Source organism: Martes martes (assembly GCF_963455335.1).
Source record: "Martes martes genome assembly, chromosome: 4".
Lineage (NCBI taxonomy): Eukaryota > Metazoa > Chordata > Mammalia > Carnivora > Mustelidae > Martes > Martes martes.
The window spans coordinates 12,788,883-12,810,490 of record NC_137891.1 but is presented as its reverse complement, the minus strand read 5'-3'; the positions used below and the strand labels follow the sequence as shown (position 1 = coordinate 12,810,490).

The following is a 21,608-nucleotide window of genomic DNA, read 5'->3' as shown; positions in this document are numbered from 1 at the left end:
ATTAAATACTTGTTTCTGTTTTGGGGAACATATGCTAAGATGTACAAATCTTAGCTCCACCATTGCTGATTTTGACAGATTCATGAACTTGCATAGCAAGAACCCCTTATAAGATATAGAACATTACCAGGTCCCCCAAAAGTTCTTTCGAGTCTGTCAATCCCTGTTCCCACCCTGATCCGTATCCCAAGCAAGCACTGCTTTTATGTTCTTACTATATCGATTAATTTGTCCTAATCCAGAGCTTTGTAGAAAGTGAATCATTTTTTGTATAAGCTTCTTTTACTCAGAAGAGTGTTTCGAGATTCCATTCCTATGTGTTTAAACAGAGCCCGTGAAGATTGCTGTGGGGCTTAAAAGAGCTATGATAGTCCAAATAATTAAATGCAATGCCTAGCATATGATGGGCCTGCCATAAGTGTTAACTACTGTGACTGTGATTATTTATTATTTTTATTATCATTATTTTCTTTCCGTCATGTTTGCTTATGTTGGCTGTAGGATGTACTAGTCATCAAAGCAAGGTGTTTATCTTAATTTCTTTATCTGGAAAGTTGACCTCAGAGAATATTCTAGATCTTATCCTTCTATGGTTCAGAGTTCCTTGAGGTTGTTCCCTAGCTTAAGTATACATATTCTCTATGTACTTAATTTCCCAGTTAGATCCTAAGCTGTAGAGTAGCAATACCCTTTGTGCTTGCCACATCTTTTAATCTATTCTAATGCGTTGCAATGTGCTAAGCATGTAGGAGATAATTAATGCATATATTCAATATGAGGTCAAAATCAAGGTTCCACCACACAGGAGTTGCTTGCCTAGGAAATGGCAATGAGGTTCCTGAATTATTCCATCAGTCCTATGGTAGTTAACCTGCTCAAGTTCACATCACTGCTTTGGGGGGACTAGAGTTCTGGTTGGAACCTTGGTTCTGCTGGGAGCCCATCTTTAGTGGGATGGCTCACACTCCATAAGATAGATGTTACAATCTTCATTCTACAGACAAGGAAGACTCAGGCAAGTAGCCAATAAGTGATGGAACTTAGATTTGAACCCAGCCTGTCTGATCCATAGATCCCATTTTCTATTCTTGTTCTATGGTCTTTCTGACTGATTTTAGGTGCATATGGAGGAGAAAAGTAAAGGCGGAGGAGGTGAGCACCTGATGAAACTTCTGGTATGAGTAGGAAATATGGTTAGTGATAAATGGCTCCAACATGTGTACCCAGGACAACATGTGTCTAGGATTACCACACTGAGGATTTTTGGTCCTAAGGAAGTCCTGTGAAGTAGGTGAGCAAACATTATTGTTCCCACTTTACAGGGAAGAAACTGAGGGTCATAGGGTAAGTGACTTATACAAGGTCACAAAGCTAACAAAACAAGGGTAGTGTGTGGAGTTGAGGGGTGGAATGGGAATTTGTAAGCAGGTGTCATCATTTTAAAGTAAGGGCTTTCTGGGCTGTCCTCTGACCATTTGGAGAAAAGATATGTTAATAAAAGATATCTGTGGGCAAATACATTTGAAATAAGAGTATGATTAATCCTTATTATTTCAAATGAAGTTGTCAACAAAAGTTCAAAGTCAACGTATTTAAGGATGTTCTTCTTGAGCTTTTTCTATGTTGTGCTGGACCTCTTGGCTGTCCTTTTCTAGCAGGATAGAAGACATGAATTCTACCCATGAGTGATGCTGTACTACCACCCATCTTTCTTGGGAACAACTTGAAAGGCCGACTGGTTTATTGTTTTTATTCTCTCAGCTCAAGGCCTGAGTCATTCCATTAAGTGAGCGTTCTCCCAGCCAACAGCTGCAAAATACCAGATTGGCATGAAGCAGGTGAATGAAGTCAGCTTAAATTTAGCATCACAGAAATCTGTTCCTGGGGATATCTGGGGACCACTCAGCAGTCACTTGTCCTGGGAGGAGAACTTTTCAGGTTTTAGCAAGGGCAGTGTGGTTTTCCTTTAGCTATCATCTGCCCGGTTGAACAGCATGACTCAACCCCTTGTTTAGAAAACAGCGTCGTGATCAATGGGTAGACCCAGGGGGGAGGCGGACTGAACAGAAGCAAATGAGACCATGCACTTTACGTGCATTTTCACAGAATCCCACCGCCATCCTGTAAGGAAGAAGCACTTATTATCCCATTTTATTGTGTGGCAGATGACTGGGGCAACCAACTCCTGCTGGTTTGTCTTGAAGTTTCCCAGGCTTCTCACTCAAAGTCTCACGTCTTGGACGTCTCTCAGTCCTGGACAAGCTGGGGCAGTGGGTCACCTGAGGTGGATCTGAAGTTCTACCTTTACTGCAAAGAGCATTTCTTAAACTTTGTACTCTCCTACCTCTCATTCGTGAAGTCATCTGACAGTCCAAGCGGTTTGTAATTCGGAGATGTTATACCCATTTTACTGATGGGGACGTGGAGGCTCATTGAAATTAATGACTTGTCCAGGATCTACTGACTAAGCAGTGACAGAGGCAGGTTTGGAATCCAGCTCTCTTTGGCTCAGAGGCTTCTCTACACAGCTTTCCTAGCAGAGAGGCAGGAAAGGTAAAACCTGACAGGTGTGAGGAAGAGGCAGCTATGTATTTGGGGATGCCACCATCTGCTCTTGGGAGCTCCCTGGGCAATTCCATATTCAGCTCTTTGACCTTTCTTTCCAAAAAGCCTTATGGCTTTCTGACCACAGGCAGGATGCAGAGCAGCTGGGAAGGGGCACTGGGAGGGATAGCTGTATGGGCAGCTGGACACCAGGAAGCACTGAGAAGAACCAAGAGCGGCGGCCATTATCATCAGGTGCCACAGACAGTCTGGGCCCGGAGTCAGGGCCTTGTGACAGTCTGCCAGCTCTGGCAGGGTGGGGGAAGGGAGTGAGGGACCCCAGGGGGACAGGGTTGGACCTCTTCTCATGTGACTCTGACGTGACAGCCTGGAACAGCTGGCAGGAATTGCATGCCCTGAGAGTGTCCTCTGTCCTAAGACTCTCCTTCACAAGCTTGTCCACTCTGCCTTTTTCCTCCCAGTGCATTTTAACACATCACATTCAAAATGGGCTGCTAATGCCCTGGGTTTATTCATTCTCTTATCTAACACTTACTGCAGGCCCATTGTGTACCAGGGCACCAGTGCCAGGAGTGGGAGAGGAATAATGCATGGCCTTGTCTCTGAAGCAGGGACACTTCCTTTAGAGGACAGATAAGGAAGCAACTCAGTGCTATGCATAGGAGCAAGGGGCTTGGACGTTTCTCAGACCTGAGCTCCCATCCTGGCTCTGTGACCTTGGTCAAGTTTACTTGGAATTTCTCCTGAGCCTGAGCCTTCTTACCTGTAAAATGGGTTAAAAATGCTACCTCACAATTGGTGTGAAGATTACGTGCGATGATAGTGTCCAGGGCTAAGTCCAGTGACTGTCACATGGTAATTACTCAATTAAGGAGAGTTATTTTTCCAGTTCTACCACTTACCAGCACTGTAAGCTTGGGTGAGTCCGAGAATCTTGCCAGGCATCAGTTTCCTTTCTATGAAAAGGGTATAATAATAGTAACTTTGTTGTAAGAATGTTGTGGTAATTAAATCAGATGATACATGTAAAGCGCTTAGAATAATGTCTGGCATACAATATGACTTGAATATATAATAGTGATTGTAACGAATACTAAGGGTGATACATACCACAGGGATGTGGACAAAAAGTAAGACGTTCTAGGAGATAATTCTAGGAAAATGGGTGGGAGAGTATGTCAGGGAGTGAGCAGCATGTGTAACACATGGGGGTGTGAAGCTGCCCAGTGTTCCAGAGAAGTGGGTCAAATTGGGAGCTCAGGGTCACACCATGGGCAGAGCGGGCGATGAGTTTTCAAATGGACCCAAATCCAGGTTCTCCCACTTATTAGCAAGGTGACCTTTGGAAAGTGATTGAATCTGTCCTAATTCCATCCTCCTCCCCAGTAGCCGAGAGCTCATGCTCTGTTTTTTTAATGTCAGTGTGAGGATGAAACGACATAATGTCTGTAATCACTCAGCCAGTGCCTGGCGCAAAGGAAGCCCCCACAGGTGTTGGTGAGTAACCATGATATTTTACTAGAGGACATGGTGAAGGGTGTGAGGGGACCGACAGAGTGAAATGGTGATTAGATCGGGAAAATCTCAACAAAGGAGTCTTCCTTTTCTAGAAGCAAAATGGGGAAGCGCAGTGCTCAGGACCCCTGAGGCTCTCTCTGGTGTTCCAGTAGCTCCTCTGCTCTCGGAGCCCAGCTTCGGAGCCCACATCCCTCAGCCTCGTCAGAATCTAAATTTACCCTTGTCGTAATTATTCACACTGTGCCTCATCAGCTTGTGAGCAGAACAAGCGGAAGCCAAAACTCAGAGGGGGAGGTGGGAGGGAAGAAGACAGAAAAGAAGGAAACTTCAGGCAGCAGGGCTGCCCAGCTTTGCCTGCAAGCTGTGGTATTGGCCAGTCCCCCTGAAATAACTCCTAAGGGCAGAGTTGGCTCATGTGTCTTCCAACGTTAACATTAGAGTGAACTGAGATTAAATGCTCCCGAGAAACTGACCAGCCTAACATTTTTCTCCTCCCTCTCTCTTTTTATAACTATGACCACAGTAGTAATTCAATTGGAAACATAGTCTGTCCCTGATTGCTCCAGCACTGGCACTAGATCATTCCCAGGGCTTGATATTTTTATTAAATGCACACTGCTGTTATTTTCTGCTGGGGCTAAAAATACATCTGACTGCAGCAAAGGCTCAGTTGGGGCCTCCTCCCTGTTCTCTGGGAGGCCAGGACCAGGCAGGACCAACAGATTGATGGCCTCCCAATTAATTTAGGCAGCACCCTATTTCCAAGGAAAACTGCCCCAGATACTAATATAACTGTAAAAATAAAGATGGAGTTCTGGTCTAAAAGGACACATAATGGGAGCCCACATTTCTAACCTCACATACTCCCCATCTCCCTTCCCTTGCAGCTATCACACATCACCATGTCGAAACACTGTATGTACTTTCAAGCCATGTCTTTGTGGATGCCAGTCCTTCGCCCAGAATGCTGCTCCTCCCTCTCCTTCTTTGAGTTTGTGATTGTCCCATAGTCTCAGCTCAAGCACTTAGCTCATTTTCTGAGCCCACGCTTTGAAGGAGACCCTCTTTGCCTGATTTCCCCGTGCTCCTTCTGCTTATACCTTCAGAACTCACCTTCTGCATTATAATCATTGCAATCACTTATGTCTGTCTACCGATTAGATCTTGCATTTCTTGAGGTCCGGGACTGTGTTTTATTGGCAGTTAGAGCCCTAGCACCTAGCCCAGTGCCAAGCTCAATGGGCTGGGGCGAGTGAGTCATGGAGGATGCAGAATTTGAAGAGGTGCTGCTTTCAGGTGCTGACTCTACACTGGAAAGACGCTGACAGTGCTTCCTCAGAGTTCATGCTGGAGGCTCCAGGCTTGTCCCATAAGTCCTGGTCCTGGGGCCCAAGGGGGTTCATCAACAATGATCTTTGAGGAAGACAAGTCAATCACTTCTTCCTTTTGGAAGCTCTCCCCTCCATTGGCTCTTATGATGATGCGCTCTTCTCATTTTCTTCCTACCGGGTCCTTCTCTCTTCTTTCTTAGATTCTTCTTCCTCTGTGTGCTCCTGAGATGTTGCTGACAAGATGCTGCTCCTCTGTGGTCCCACAGGATTGTCGATGTACTACCCACCTGCTCATTCAGTCACGCATTCAGTGTTTATGAAAGTGTTACCGGGTACCAGGTGCTGTTTTAGGTGTTTCAAATATGACACAGAGAAAGAGAATGATCCTGTCTTCAGAGAACTGACATTTTAATGGGACACACAGAGATTAGAACAAGACATCTAGAATAAAATGTTAGTTGTTATACTGATCTATAATTAAGTTCAAGGGCCTTGCTTTATTCATCCCTGTATCTGGAGCTTATCACAGTGCCCACTCACAAATCATGGGCTCAATACCTGGATAAATGATCACTTGAATGAATGAATAAAGACCTAGGGTCAATGTAAATCTTCTATAAAGCTTTCCCTAAACAACTCAGGCAAAGTCTAATTAATTAGTCCATTCATTCATTCAACAAATATTTATTTTATGCCTGCTCTCTGCCAGCCTGAAAATATTTGAGGCACGTTATAAACATCTGTCATGGTGCCTACCACAGTTGATTAGAGATTACTTGTTTGTTTGCCTATCTTCAGCACTTCTCAAGGGCAGAGACCTTGCCTAATTCATTGCTGGATCCCCCGACCTAACATGGCACTTGCCATCTTATAGGTGCTCAGTAGAAGTCACTTGAATAAGAGATATATTTTTAGTAATTTGTAAGGGAGTGAAATTACCATACCACACTGTGGAAGATGGGTGGTCTCCACTTCTCTTCCACTTTCTGTGACTTTTGAACATATTTTTTTTTCCTAGAATTACAATGATTTTAGATGGAAACTTTGTAAAAGGCAGGATGTAGCCCTGTCAATGTACGATGTCCCCAGTGCAAAAGCTCAGTGAGAAATTTTCTCTGACATCAAAGAAAGACATTTTCAAATGGACTATTTCCAACTCTTTGTCTAGATTCCTTACCTATCCCATGGTTGAGACTTAGGCTCCGGGCTTAAGGTTGTCACTAACTCATTGTGTGACCTTAGACCGACCATTCTCTTTCTTTGGACTTAATTTTCCTTTTTGAATAGAGACTGTGTTGGTCAATTATGTCAAAGTCACCTACAATTCTGACCCTCAGAGGAGCCCATGAATCCCCTCTACTCTGGGGCCGGTTCCTGAGAATCCTTCTTTTACCTCTTACTTGATTAATGGACACAGAAGAGATATTCAGAGCTACTGCTCCTTCTGGCTTTCACAAGACGGCCAGTTCACAGACATTTGCTGAGCATTTACTATGTACCAAGATCTGCTGAAAGACAATGTTATTGCAGAGATTGTCTTTCTACCCAATAAATCTATTTTTGAAGTATTTCAGTAGCTTAACCAATTCCTGAGAATATCTTGTGATGCAGTTGGTGTCAAGTGGGTGTGGAAAAGAAGACAGGGCAGTAAGCTTTAATCACAACATCACTGTGTAATTGAGGACCAAACACCACATAGTGTAAGGACTCAAAAAAAAGGTGTAAAGAGACTCTATTTTATAAACCTTCTTTCTGAAGGACAGGTAAGTCCATTATTGAGGAATTAAGAGAGAAGAAATCCCCAAGGACTTGAGTAATTGGGAGAAGGGCTCAGGGACAAGGCGACACTTGAACTGGACCTTGCAGGATAGGTGACAGTGTTGGTAAGGGGAGGGGGAAGCCTCTGAAGGAACCAGGGACTGAAGAGCCCTTCTTTCCAGTCTCCAGTTCTGTGCGCTGATTTATTTGTTCGTTAAACTGACTGATCAAAAGCACAGATCTTCTCTGAATTCTTGGGTAGATCTGAACTGAGGATCTGGGCCCAGTATCCAGGATTGTCTGGGGGAAGAGCCAGATGTCTAATTGCCATGGTGATATGTGCAACGTCCATCAAGATTCTGTGTGGGCAGGTTAGCTGTAAGAGGTTTCTCTACCTTCCCTTCACTTGTGAGTGAGTTTTACTGAAGGAGAGTCTATTATAAGAGAGGAAGAGAAACTTCTCTTTTCTCTCAGAGACCAGAATACTTCCCAGAAAGTCTTATTTCTGCTCTGAGTCCATGATTCTCAAAGGATGTGGAAGGGGCTGAAGAGTGAGTCCTTTGCAATGGAGAGGGTCTAGAGCCTGCCTGCTCGTTTGGAAGTTAACTCCTTGAGAGGACTTGGACGTATGTTATTCTAGCTTCTATTACTAGAGTCAGCAATCTGGCTTACAAAAAAAGCCTTGCTATAAAATACTGTTGTGTGTGTTTGTGTGTTTGTGGTTGAGGTGTTTGTATGTATGTATGTGTGTGTGTGTGTGTGTGTGTGTATGTTTTTTGGTGCTCATTAGTCTTTTTTTTTTCTAAAATTGATAAAAAGAGAGATATCTAAAATGGTAAACCTTTAGGAAGTTAGAGTGATTAATCAATTTTTTAAAATCTCGCCTGGTGGTGGGTATTAAGGAGGGCACATATTACATGGAGCACTGGGTGTGGTGCATAAACAATGAATCTTGGAACACTGAAAAAATAAAATAAAATAAAATAAAGGTCTAAGTAATTTGTTAAAAAATAAAATCTTGCTAATAGGATATATATATTTATTATGGTAAAAAGCACATAACATAAAATTACCATTTTAGGTATTTGTAAGTGTGTAGTTCAAGGGCATTAAGTACATTCACATTGTTGTACAAGCATCCCCATCATCCATCTCTGGAACTTTTGTCATCTTCTGAAACTGAAAGTCTGTACCATTAAACAATAACTCATTATTCTTTACTATTTCCACCCCTGAAAACCTGCTTTCTGTCTCTAGGAATTTGAATACTTTGGGTACCTCAAATAAGTAGACTCATATAATACTTGTCCTTTGGTGACTTCTTTAACTTAATGTAAGATCTATAAGGTTCATTCATGTTGTAGCATGTGTCAGAATTTCTTTCCTTTTTAGGGCTGAATAATATCCCATCGTATGTTCACCTCATTTTGTTTATGCATTTATCTGTTGATCGACACTTGGGTTACTATTTCCACCTTTTGGTTATCACAAATAATGCTGCTATGAACATGTGTGCACAAATATCTCTTCAAGTTCTTGTTTTCAATTCTTTGGGGTATATACCCAGGAGTGGAATTGCTGGTTCCTACGGTAATTCTATTTTTAACTTTTTGAGAAATCAGTGTACTGTTTTCCACAGCAGCTATGTCATTTTATGTTCCCATTGGTAACGTACAGAGTTCTAATTTTTCTGCAACCCCACCAACACTTGTTATTTTTTGGGTTTTTTTTTTTTTTCTTTTTGGTGTTCGTTTTTGTCTTTCTTTATAATATTCATGTTAATGATATGAAATCTCATTGTGATTTTTATTTGCATTTCCCTAATGACTAGTGATGTTGAGTATCATTTCATGTGCTTATTCATTTTTTATGTCTCTATTTTTACCCTTCATCTAAAACTAAACTCTTTTTTGGGGGGGCCACTAAACCAATTTGTGTTGAAAAGCAATTCATCTAAATTTGGTATTATTCCATGCAACCCCACAGGTATTTAAGGAGCACTTACCCTGTGCAAGATAGTCTGATTTCTGCTAGGACTTTGTGACTGTTCCTTTGGGGTAATCATTGATTGGGGGGGGACTCATAGATACATAACTTGCAAACAAGTCAGCCTATGAAAAATGCTAAAAGAGGGGATGGCCAAATTACTCTTTGAGACACAGATTATTGGAATATGTAGATCAACTCTTACAAGACTCTATGATTCATTCATTTGTTTATTTGGTAAACAGTTATCAGCAACTGCTTTGTTTTGGGCAGTGTGTCGAGAGCAAGAGATGTACAAAGGGGCTGTCTTCTGTCCAGCCTCTCCTTTACATTGACCTCTAAGCCATTACAAGAGAGCTTACAGTCCCTGGAAATGTTCTCCTGTTCTCCCACCCATCCTGCCTCTGTCCTCGCTTTTCTACCTCATTCCACTGCATACTTCACTTGTCTACCTTCCACTTCACTTATCTTCTATATCTAGTCCTATCTTTTCCCCTCCAGATTTGCATTCCTTTTTAGAACTATCACTGATGCTGTTTGGACCTTAGTACTGTTGTGGTGACCCTCTTTAGGTCTGATGTGCATTCATCCACTTATCCTTTGTGCAGTGTCTTCTATAGCTAACTGCCTCATCTGCTCCCACACCTAGATGCCCCTTGGCCTCCAGAAAAGAGAATTTGACAAGGCCTACCTCCACATGAACTACAGCTTTGGGTGGTAGCAATGTGTTAACACATCAACACACAGTAAAACATGCAAACTATTAGAATGGAGGAATACTTGCAGAGCAGTTTGGGAACAAAGGGGCTAGGCAGGGAAGTTCTTACCAAGAGGACTTTTACCTTGTGTTTTGAAGTAGGAGGTGTACTTTGAACCAGCTTCAGTGTTTAGTGTCAGCAACAGCATCATGAGACCTTCATAAAATGGCATTCTATTTATGGAATAATTCCTAATTTTTATGGGCAGGTGCAAAGTCATGAGGCCAGTCGTAACTTCTGACTCCAAACCAAGACCAACTCGTTGAGTGTTACTTTGGGCCCATGTTTGATGACTTCAGCTAATAGGGATTGAGAGGGATGCACCTATATGATCTATATTTAGGCATGTACTCTGCAACGTGGGCTGTTCTTTCAGAGCAAAGTCTTCAGTGTCAGCTGGGGAAGTACTGATTTCAGGATGAGATCCCCTGACGAGGTGGCACACAGCTTGGAAATTTCTGATACAAAATTACAAAAGCTTTCTATGCTGTTTCCACACCGATTCCGGTTGTTTGATTAGAAGGTTCAGGGAAGACGTTGCGAGCTGAAAAGCACCATTTCGAATATTTGCATGTGGGTTGCTGTATAAGATTTTTTGTATTTAATGCAAAAATGGAATGAAGCCATAAGAATGTGCATCTGACTCATCTGGAAAGTGAACACTACATATTTGCCACATGCCAGGAAGCACCTATGCGTTCCTGTACCTCTTCAAGTGGCTGCTTCAGTACCTGTTCTCATATTAGTATCACTGCTTGATTGGCACACTTTAGTAGGGGTGAAAAAAGCCATTTTGTGGATGTGAGTGGACACCAGTCTGGGAGAGGGAAAACCTACATTCTAGGACCTGCTTCTTCATTGGCAGGTGGCCGTGTGACTTTGGACAAGTCTCTAAAGCAGGACATTGAGAATGAGTTGGCATTGTCTTTCTCTAACTTTCGTCACCAGGAAATGGAAACTGAGTTAAGATACCAGGAAGTAGGCTGGGCACAAATAGGCCTTTGATGTCACAAAAATTTAAATCCCTGCAGCATACAATTATGGGTGCTCAAATACAGCAAAAATATTAATGAAAGAAACCAAATATTAATTCTGACTTTCAACGTTCCCTCAACACATGTTCTAAAATCTCACAGGAAGGGAGACTGAGGGATTAACATCTTCAAAGCTGATTCACTAATCCATTATCTTCTTACAAGAGCCATTTGAGAGGATGAGATTTCAATTGAGATTTCAAGTTTTATGTTAATAGATCAAGTTTTGACTATTTACTATGGATCAGGTACTTTGTAAACAGTTGACATTCATCATCTATTTTAATCCTGACCATCAACTTTATTCCCATTTTGCAGTGGAGGAAATTGAGGTTTGGCAAGGTAGTAACTTGCCCTAAATCTCACAGCTCTTAAGCGGTAGAGACTGAAAAATCGGTCTGTCTTATGTCAGAGTTGCTGCTCTCCAGCATTGTCTGTTCAATTCCTTGCCTGTACAGAATCCTGACGCATTGGCCTGTACCTATATTCCCAAGGACTTCTGATTTGAGAGGGGTCCTTTCATTCAATATTTAACCGATGGATATTTCCATCCTTGTGATCCATGATAATTCTTGATTATCCTATTCCATCCTTGTGATTCATCTTCCTTCCAAAAAACAAACCATCTATCACTCCTTAGGTCAAAGCTTCTTTCTGTGTTTCCTTTTACCTTCAGGATAAAATTTTGGGTCCATAACATGGCATTTAATGTTCTTCTAAATCTTTTCCCAATGTAACTGTCCAACATGAAAGCTGTGTCCCAACCCAAACTCCATGCTCCTGTCAGACATGTCCAGTCATTGCCCTTAAAAGCTCTCTCCTCCTGCTACCCTACTCACTTAAGCTTTCCACTTATGCTCCCCATGCATCTAGAACATGTCCATTTGAGAGTTCTCATTTGCAAGGTCCCTCTCCATTCTCAGTTCTTCGTGTAGCCCTATCCTGCTATGTCCAGACATGCTTTCAAATGCTGTCCATGTTAGTCCATTGTGCATTCATTTACTAATTCACTCAACATTTATTGAGCTTCTACCACATCTTTTTAAACTGCAAGACATTCCTTGGTAGCTGTTTTCCTTTTAAATTATGATTTGTCTTTGCAGAGGTACAGTAATTTCCTTGATAGATTTTTTTTTTTTTTCAGCTTCTAGAACTGGACCATTGTACCTTCAACACCCGGCACATAGGAAATGATCAGTAAATGGTTTGGGGATGAATTTCTGAATCACATTGCCTTTTTACCTTATTCATTCATATAATACCTAGGAGAGTCACAACATGCATAAATAAAATCATTGACAAGAATATCATGCCTACAAAAATATCATTTGTGGGAAAATTATCAGTTTCAAAAGGTGGTTTTTCTGCTCCTTATCCATACTATACTGCATGCAGATCACCCAGAAATATGTCACACAAATGTAATGGTGAGAAGCTATTTCTAGCTCCTGTTACTTACCTAGGGATGAAAAGAGTAAAAGCTAGGCAACTTGGCATGGCCATTTACTTAATTATTTTTAAGGAAAATATGCAAGATATCTCTGGGTCAGAAGTCCAGATAGGTTTTGCAAAACTTCAGAAGTTTTTCATTGTGGGAGTTTTGACCTCAACATTGACTAGAGGTACCTTAAGTCTAATTCAACTTAACCACTCATGGTTGCACTCATAGCCCTGCACATGGGATCTATGACTTAGCCATTGATTAACAACATACTTTCTGGTAATGGTCTCACCCTTAAGGAAATGGTCCAGTTGAGGAAGTCATAAAGCTACATCTCCTGAGCAGCATTTCTGAGGTTGATAAGAGAAGCATCACACGTGCACGTGCACACACACACACACACACACACACACACAGTTCCATGAACAAATAAGTTAGGAAGTATATCTTTACTAAGGTACTTAGTGAAAACCACCCCCTTGGATATTTACTAAGCAGATTTGCACATGAAAGACTCCAACAAATTTATTTATAAAGAAACCTGGCTCACTTTGTTTCCCAAAAATGATTGGGCACAATGTATAATGTCATTGCCCACTCTTATCCTACTTGAACCTGGTTTTTCCCATAACTTGACTGCATCATCCATTCATTTGGCAAACTTGCACCGCCTGCTACTGTGCTAGACACTGGTGTAGGACCCAGTCTCTGTCTTAAGTAGCCTGTGGTGTCTCAGAAGTGAGATATGAGCACTAATGAGGCACTTGCTGGAAGCTGTGAAACAGCACTGTTTACAGGTAGAAGTAATTGAAATGCATTCTTCCGAATTGCAAGTTGACCAGGGAAATGGTCAAGAGAAGGAGATTCCAGGCCTCAGGAGGTGTGTGAGAACCATCAAATCAGGATAATGGGATAATCAAGAAGTTTGGTCTGATTAGGATACAGGGTTTACGCAGGGCACTAAAGAAACATGACATGAAAGAAGCAGCAAAACAAGAGCATGAAGGACATGGTTCTTATTTCCAATCTGGTTTTGTCTCTTGCTTTTCAAGAATTGCCCATGGCAGTGCTACTTGGGGTTTTATAACTTCTTCATGGCAGCAGGGAAAGGAGACACACTGGGATGATTCAGAATATGAAAAACAAGGTTCCAGAGTTGTAGGCGTTGGTCAGAACAGCAGGCATCTGTAGATGTCCCTGGAAACTCCCCGAAGAATGATGAGTACTCTTGATAACACCTATTTTCTTTCTATTGATGGTTTGTGATATAACAAACCAATTCATGCATTTATTCCTACAACATCCTGTTCTCCTTCAGACGTGGGCATTATGCTCATCATGACAGTGCTTGGAAATTACTGTGAAAGTGATTTCCATGTCATGAACTGTCATTATTGACAAGTGATAAAATTGTACCCAAGGTACTTTCTCACTTTAGATCCTGGCTGTATAACAACACTTCTTCCAAATAATTGTAATTTTCCCCCTCAGCTATGTATGTATGTTTGTAAGACTATAAATATAAGATTACAAGTGAAATAAAATATTACCTATAAATTATATTATGTCATCAATTCCAGGGAAAAAAGCACCATAGCAAAATGATCTGGAAAAAAGAACTCTGCATGTTATTTTCCCCTCATCTATAAAATGATGGGGTGGACTAGTTGGTCTCTGAGGTCCTTTCTAGCATTAATGTTATGTTCTTGGATTCTATGGGAGTTGTAGACAATTGTGGACAGCAGATGTGCAATATAATTGTCTCAATAGGGTATTTGTCTCTCACTGACTCTGAGAAATGGTGGGCATGTATTTTGTTTGTTGTTATGACTGGAAAATCTGAGCAATAATTATAGTAACATCCACAGAATTTCCCCTGTGGTGTAAAATACAGATAAGACTCTTATAATATTATCCCTTGGTAACTGGAATTCATGATGGCTGGAAATCCCTATGTGGCTCACTGAGATTGGTACTGTGCTTCTTGTCATCTGGCTCTACTTGTCTGTGGGATGCCCAGGCCTTGGGGTTGGTTCCAGCAATCAATTCATTCATCCATGTGACAAATATTGTTTGAGCACTAGCCAAGTGTTGAGTACTATGCTAAGGGCTGGGGAGGTAGGATGAGTAAGAAGGGAACGCATATATGCAGTCCATTCTGTATTGGGTGCCTAGAGTGTGCTTGGCTCTTGACCAACACAGACAGATAAGAATGAGAAAAATAAGAATAGACACATGTGCTCAAGTTCTGAGATTAGTAATCTATTATACAGAGGGCCCAGAGGCTTCTTATAGGAGATGGCATTTATTTGAGGAGCAGAGTAAGAGATTACCAAGTGGCTAAGAAGACAGACAGCCATCCCAGGTAATTAGAACAGTATTCCCCAAATTATAGGGGCATGAAGAACATGGTGTGGTGAGGGAGTTCCAAGTTGTCAGGAGCCTCAGTATGGCTCAAGGTACAACTTAGAGGCTTGAATGAGCCTCCCCTACCCATTTAAGAAATCTAGAGGAACACAGAGAGCCACTGAAAGATTGTGGCAGGAGAATGATGAAGCTGCTGCTCTGTGACTCAACATGGATACAATTGGTATGAGTATCAATAAGAATAACAGTGAATATTGATTGAAGGCTGCCCATAGACCAGGTACTGCTTTAAACACTACATATCCGATCTCCTTTCAATGTTACAATACTCACAGAGTAGGTAATAGTATTGTCCCCAGGTTGTAGATGAGGAGATGGAGACACAGAGAAGTCAAGCAGACAGATATCACAGGGTAATTGAGCAGAAGGGTCAGGAATTGAATCTAGGCAGTCTGAATCCAGAATCCTGTCCTCTATTATAGTTTGTTTATTACATTTTAAACTTTAAAAAATTGTGCAATGAAACACATGTGGAGAAGTGCACAGATCATAAATATATGATCAATACACTATCATAGGGGTCATTGAACTGTGGCTCATGGGCCAATTCCAGCCTGCCACCTGTTATTGTAAACAAGGTTTTATTAGAATACAGCAGTACCCATCATTTATGACCTGTCAGTAGCGGCTTTTGAACTTCAGTGGCAGAGCTGAGTGGTTAAGACAGATGCATATGGCTTCCAAATCTTAAATATTTCCTAGATGACCCTTTACAGAAAAAAAAAATCTGTGAATCCTTGTGTTATCACATTGTGAGCATGGCTACCACCAGGTCCAGAAATAGAATGTACCCAATGCCCAGAAGACCCCCACATGTTCCTTCCCGACCACTGCTCCTTCTACCTAATGAAAACCTCCCTCTACTTCTCACACTGTTCATTGGTTTTGCCTGCTTTTAACTCCATGTGAATGCAATTATACTGTATGTGAGTTCTGCCACCTTAATTTCTGTGCTATGCTGAGGTGCTTAGCATAAGACCACAAAAAATGGGAAGCCAGTCTTATTTTCCCTGAGTACTCAGTAGGTGAGCATAGAGGAGACAAGGCACACTGACCCATGCCTTGCTTCTTCTGAGAAGAGGACATTTAGGGGTCACCATTTTTTGTCCCAAGTTGAATTGCGGTTCTTTCTGACTACCTCTACTAGTTTTCTATTGCTGCTCTAACAAATCACCACAAACAGTATTTCAAACAATACAGAATTTATTTTCTTATAGTTCTCAGGGCCCGAAGTTCAAAAGGATCTCACTAGGCTAAAATCAATGTCAGTAGGAACATGTTTCTCTGGAAGTTCCTTGATTCCCATTCTACGCACTCTTCCTGAATGATACTGTTACTTTAATGACCTTACTTAGTATATCTGTGTTGATAACTTGCAAATCTCTACCTCTTCCACCTCCATTCTGACCTTGAGACCTGCATCTCCAACTCCTTGACTGCCTGTCTGACATCTTTTGAATGCCCCCACACACCTTGAACCCACACACCTGCACTGACCGTCCTTCCAGGGTCTACCCAGCTCATGGACTGGCACCACTTTCTACCTAATTGCTGAAAGCTGATTTCCTAAAACTTTTTCTGGATTTATATCTCTTATTTAACCTCTAAATTCAGTCATTTATCACATTCTGTCCATTCTGTATCCTTAAGAGCTTTCTGGGTGTATCCATGTCTCAACATCTCCACTGTGATGGCTCCAGGTTGGGCTTTCTGATTTTTATCTAGTTCACTGTGCCTATATCCCAGCCATGGTCTTGCCCCTTCCACATGGTAGCCAAAATGGTTTATCTAAAGCAAAATCTAATTTTCTCTTTTCCCCATAGAGTTAACCCTTCAAAGACAGGCTGTGCCTTGTTCACTATCATGCTCCTGACACCTAAAAGAGAACCCGTACAGGAAACTCTCAATAAATACATGTTAGTTAATTGGAACTCTGACCTATCCGTCTGCTGCAAGCTCTTCTTTCACATCCTCCCACCTCCTTGGGCTTTCTCCAATTCTAAAATACTCCATCCTGACCTGGGTTTCCCTTCTGTCTCTCATTTCTATAATTGAAGAGCATCTTTTTTCCAAGAGAAATCACTACCTGAATCACAGTGCCTGATCTATAGCAGATTTCTAATGTATGTTTGATGAATTAATGAGTCCTTACATGAAAAAAGAAATGGAGTCATGAGGTTGTCAGAGATCATTTCCCAGAGTCTGCAAACATGCTCAACCTATTGGTAGCATCCAGTTGAATATTCTGGGGCAGGAAATGAACAGCTAATCTGGGACAGGAGGGACTGGGAAAGGTTATCTGGTCCAGTCCCCTGAGTTAAGGCAATGTTTCTCAAAGTATGGCAAATCCTTTAAGATGCTCTAGGAATCCAGTGAATTGGGCCACAATTCACCCTCTGTTGGAGACTGACATTGCCTCATAGCATACGGAAGAAGAAACAACTCAACAGTTAACAGAACTCCTCAACTTTCACCCTTTAAAAGTTTTTACTTTTACCCTATTGTTTCTCAAACAGAGGTGCCATGGAGCCCTTTCTTGCTGGTAATAGTTACTGACATCCTGCAGTTCCAGTGTCCCAGCTGACATACTGTGGGCAATATTAGTCTAAGCAAACCTTGACTTTTTGTGTGACTCCACTTTTACAAGGTGAAGAGAATTGATTTCAATGAATATTCTCTCTACTGCATGAGACGATTGTGTTCAGAGGAACCTGAAAATGACATATATTTTTTTTAATCTGCCAGAGCAGAAGCAGGTTTTAGTGTTCCCTTTGTCAAAGTAAGCTTTGCCTTTAGTTAGAGGGGAGGAGGAAAACCCAGGTAATTATAGAGTGACGGGGACTGTTCTTTTTTCTCCCATTGAGTATCAATGTCTCTCTTCTCGAACAAAAGTGCTATTGATATTGTGAATCATAAAATTGATTTTTCCAACTTCTGGGCACCATCTGGGCTCTGTAGGAAGGGTCTCTCGTATAGAGGGAAGCATTTTTTTAGCCAGAGGTACCTTATTGTGTCCTTCAAGGACGTCATATAGCTATTCTGCATGCCATTTGTTCATTCCACAAACCTACATACAACCTCCATTCTGCTAGGTGGTGGCAATATCCAGATTAAGAAACTGACTTATGGCCACCCTGAGTGAGTAAAGATGGAATAAACTCATATGCCATTCTTCTCCTCCATTTTTAGGGCACTCGATGTGTACCAATGATTATGCTAGGTGTTTTCATTGTCTTTTTTTTTTTTTTTTCAGAATATAATACTTTAAGTAACATAACATAATAAAAAATTATAAATAAAGTTAAAAAGGAATATAAGACTTTATTATCATATTCAATTTAAGGTAGAACTACACTAGTCTAGATCAATATCATTAGCAAGATTATAAATCTCAAGAATTTTCCATTGTACTACCTTATACTTTTCTCTGTTTTTCAAAATGCATAATATATTAAATAGGATTAAGTGTGGCTATTACAGAGTGACTTAAACAAGAGACAAGTTATTTCTTTCACATAAAGGCCAGAGGTAGGTAGTGGCAGTACCTTCTCTACCTGAACAGTGGCAGTCACAGGTTTAGAAAGATGTTCACACTCACAGGACCCAGTAGGCTTTATTGGCCTTTAGGACTGAACCCAGGACCAGACTCACTTAACCTCACAGGAAACAGAACAGCAGTGTGAGCCTTATTTCAACAGGAGGTTTTAGTCTGGTGCCCAAGTGTCAGTTCAGGTGTAAGAACAAGATTATTTGGGTGGATGCAGAAGCTGGGTTAGCTTAGAACCTTCAGACTTTGCAAGAGCCAGCATCTCTTGAAACAGCCATGAGTGTAGCTTTCAGGAATCTTCATAATAAGTAACATAGTGCTTGGGGCACCTGGCTGGCTCAGTAGACCGCGTGGCTCTTGGTCTCAGGTCTGTGAGTCCAAGCCCATCACTGGGCACAGAGCCCACCCCAAAACACAAACAAACAAACAAACAAACAAATAAACAATACACAGTGCTTAAGTAAGTTCGAAGTCCATATTTGCCAAAGGGCATTTATAGCTATTGTAGTCTTCCTGGTCAAGACACAATTTACCAATAAGGGGTCTTTTTTTTTTTTTTTTTTTTTTTTTTAAGTAGGCTCCACATGGAGCCCAATACAGGGCCTGAACTCATAACCCTGAAATCAAGACCTGAGCTGAGATCAAGAGTCAGACACTTAACCAACAAAGCCACGCAGGGGTCCCAATAAGGGGTCATTTTTAATCACAAACTTATTGCCTGACTTCACAGCTTACATTCTATTATTATCTTCTCTAGCAGATTTCCAGAGAAACAGTGCCAAAAGGTAAACTTGAAGTCATTTCATCAGGGAGAAAAAGAAAGGGTTTTATTATTAACCTTCTTTATTCTTGGCAGTCCAGGGCAGCATCATATCAGGATCCAATCTTCTATCTTGTTGCTCTGCCACTCACAGATTCTATTTCCACGGTTTCTTTATAGTTCGAAAGCCTGCTGAAGCTCTAGCCACCACATCCACGTTCCAGCAGGAAAAAAAGTGGCTCATCTCCCTTTATGCTTTAAAGTTTAAGGAAATTTTCCAGAAGCATCCACCATTCAACACTTATAATTCCATGTCACTGACCAGAACTTAGTCATATGGCCATATACCTATATGGGCCCATGGCTAACCTGAATAATTCTGTGATTGTTACAAAATAAAAAAGAAAGAACAGATACTGGGTCAGGTAATTAGCAAGTTGGGTCAGGAATAGGATGTTGGGAGGAGGAAGAGATTTCCTGGCTTTGAGGAGAAAAAGACCATAAGCCAAGGAATGTAGGCAGTCTCTAGAAGCTGGAAATGGCCCTCAGATGACAGGAAGAAAATGGGACACTGATGCTTCAGTGGCAAAGAATTGAAATCTGCCAACAACTAGATGAACAAGGAAACAGAGTGTCCTCCACCCCCAACTTCCAGAAAAGAATGAAGTCCTTCCAACACCTTGATTTTGGCCCAGCCCATGTCAGATAGCTGACTTACAAAACTGTAAGATAATGCACTTGTATCATTTTAAGCCACTAAGTTTGCAGAAATTTATAATGGCTGCAGTAAAAAAAAACTCATACACTAACCTTAATAAAACTCTCAATTTAAAGGACTTACCAGAAAAGAGTCCCAATAGTCATTTATACCAGATTTTTGAAAATTTAATTCATATTGGGTCCTTAATGACTCTGGCATTAAACTGTGCTCTAATCAGAAATGCATGTATAACCAACAAATCTAGTAAAAGAGTAAACAACTGAAATCTACACGGTCAATGATTTTATATAAAAACTCCAAAAAAATTGTTACTAGTTATGAGAAATATTTCATCTAAGAGTGATTTCCAAAGCAGTATCTTGAGTTTCCATTAAAAACAAAACAAAACAACAAAAAAAAAAACCTTCCATCTCAAAAAAAGGGATATCAGTAAGAGGGCCAGAATTCTCTTCTTCCAAGTTCAGTGATTTCCCCTGTTCATAACTCAGGTTTGAATTATCTTTCCTTTGAATCTCTTGCTCTTCCAACTCCAAAGATTTATCTGAGGCTAGAGCTACAACGTCGTCATCTTCATTTTCATGCAGAAAGCTACAAATCATGTTGGGTCTATAGCAGAAATCATTGTCCTTGATTTGCGGCCATTTCACACCACCTAGGCTTTCTTCTCCTTCTTTTCTGTCAAAAGAGTGCTTGTCATGCTGAACTTCATTGTATGGCGTTTATATTTTAGCATTATTTTATTACTGCCTTCTGCATCACCATGTTCAACATTTGCTTCAAATGTAACACAGGTTCCAAGAGTGTCTTCATACTCTCCAGGGAGGACACAGCTGCCCACTTGTATAATGGGACTCTCAGTGTCAATTCCCCAAATCTTGCATTTGTTTTCACATTTTCATAGAAAGACTGAATTAATAATTCTGGACAATTCCACCAGAACCAACTTCTTTACTTCCTCTTCCCCATCCTCCTGGATCCACTCTTGGCTGCCACCATGATTCCACAACACAGTCATTGTCTTGATAAATCCTTAAAGTTACCTGGAAGATGGTTATCACAACCATATTACAATTCCAGAAACTGAGGCTAAGGGACAGAGTCACATGATGCAGTTATTAGGGGATAGCGTCAAAGTTTGAACAAGGCATGTTCCCTCCATGGCTCATTGTTCTCACAATTGGACAATGTGATGTCACTGGTGGAAAGTTTAAAGGTTAAACTTTTGCTAAGGATCAAAGGTGAGCTGGTATAAAAGAAACAGCCACCAAGTATGGTGTGCCTGTTTTTTAGGAGCTATCACTCAGCTGCAGCAGGAGCAGAGAAACTTTTACATCCTATCTTGGACCTCATGCAAATTCCCTCATAGCAACATTGGCTTTGTGAAGAATTACATTTCCTGCTGCAGTGATTAGATAGACAGGCTCCTTTGAGTCCTATCAGCCAGAACTTAGCCCTGTGTTTTGCTGGAAAGTCTTTGAATACTCTCTTCATGCCAGCTTTCTCTCTCTTTGCAGAGGGATAATAATGCAAGTCTCTGTGTCTTTCATTCACTTCCATCTACATCATTTCCTTTGAAATGTGCCGAATGCCCTGTTGGCAAGACAGGTGGTACTATGACAATTTGTGTGATAGAAATGAGGACCAGAAGAGCCCAAGGCCATGGTTAGCACCCCCTAACGCCTCCATCCATCCTAGCACTGACAAATGGTATGATATACTTTTCTGTGTATCTGCCTTTTCCTCAGGGCATTGAGAGTATCTT

The 21,608-nt window shown here is 41.2% G+C and overlaps 1 pseudogene across 1 annotated transcript; it reads right to left on the bottom strand.

Moving 5' to 3' along the window:
* Positions 1–7,386: 7,386 nt before the first annotated feature.
* Positions 7,387–20,861, bottom strand: LOC308341566 (general transcription factor 3C polypeptide 6-like; annotated as a pseudogene). Its single transcript has 2 exons — positions 20,250–20,861; positions 7,387–7,472 (listed from the first exon to the last, which is right to left on the bottom strand). The product of its transcript is annotated as a general transcription factor 3C polypeptide 6-like (transcript).
* Positions 20,862–21,608: the final 747 nt, after the last annotated feature.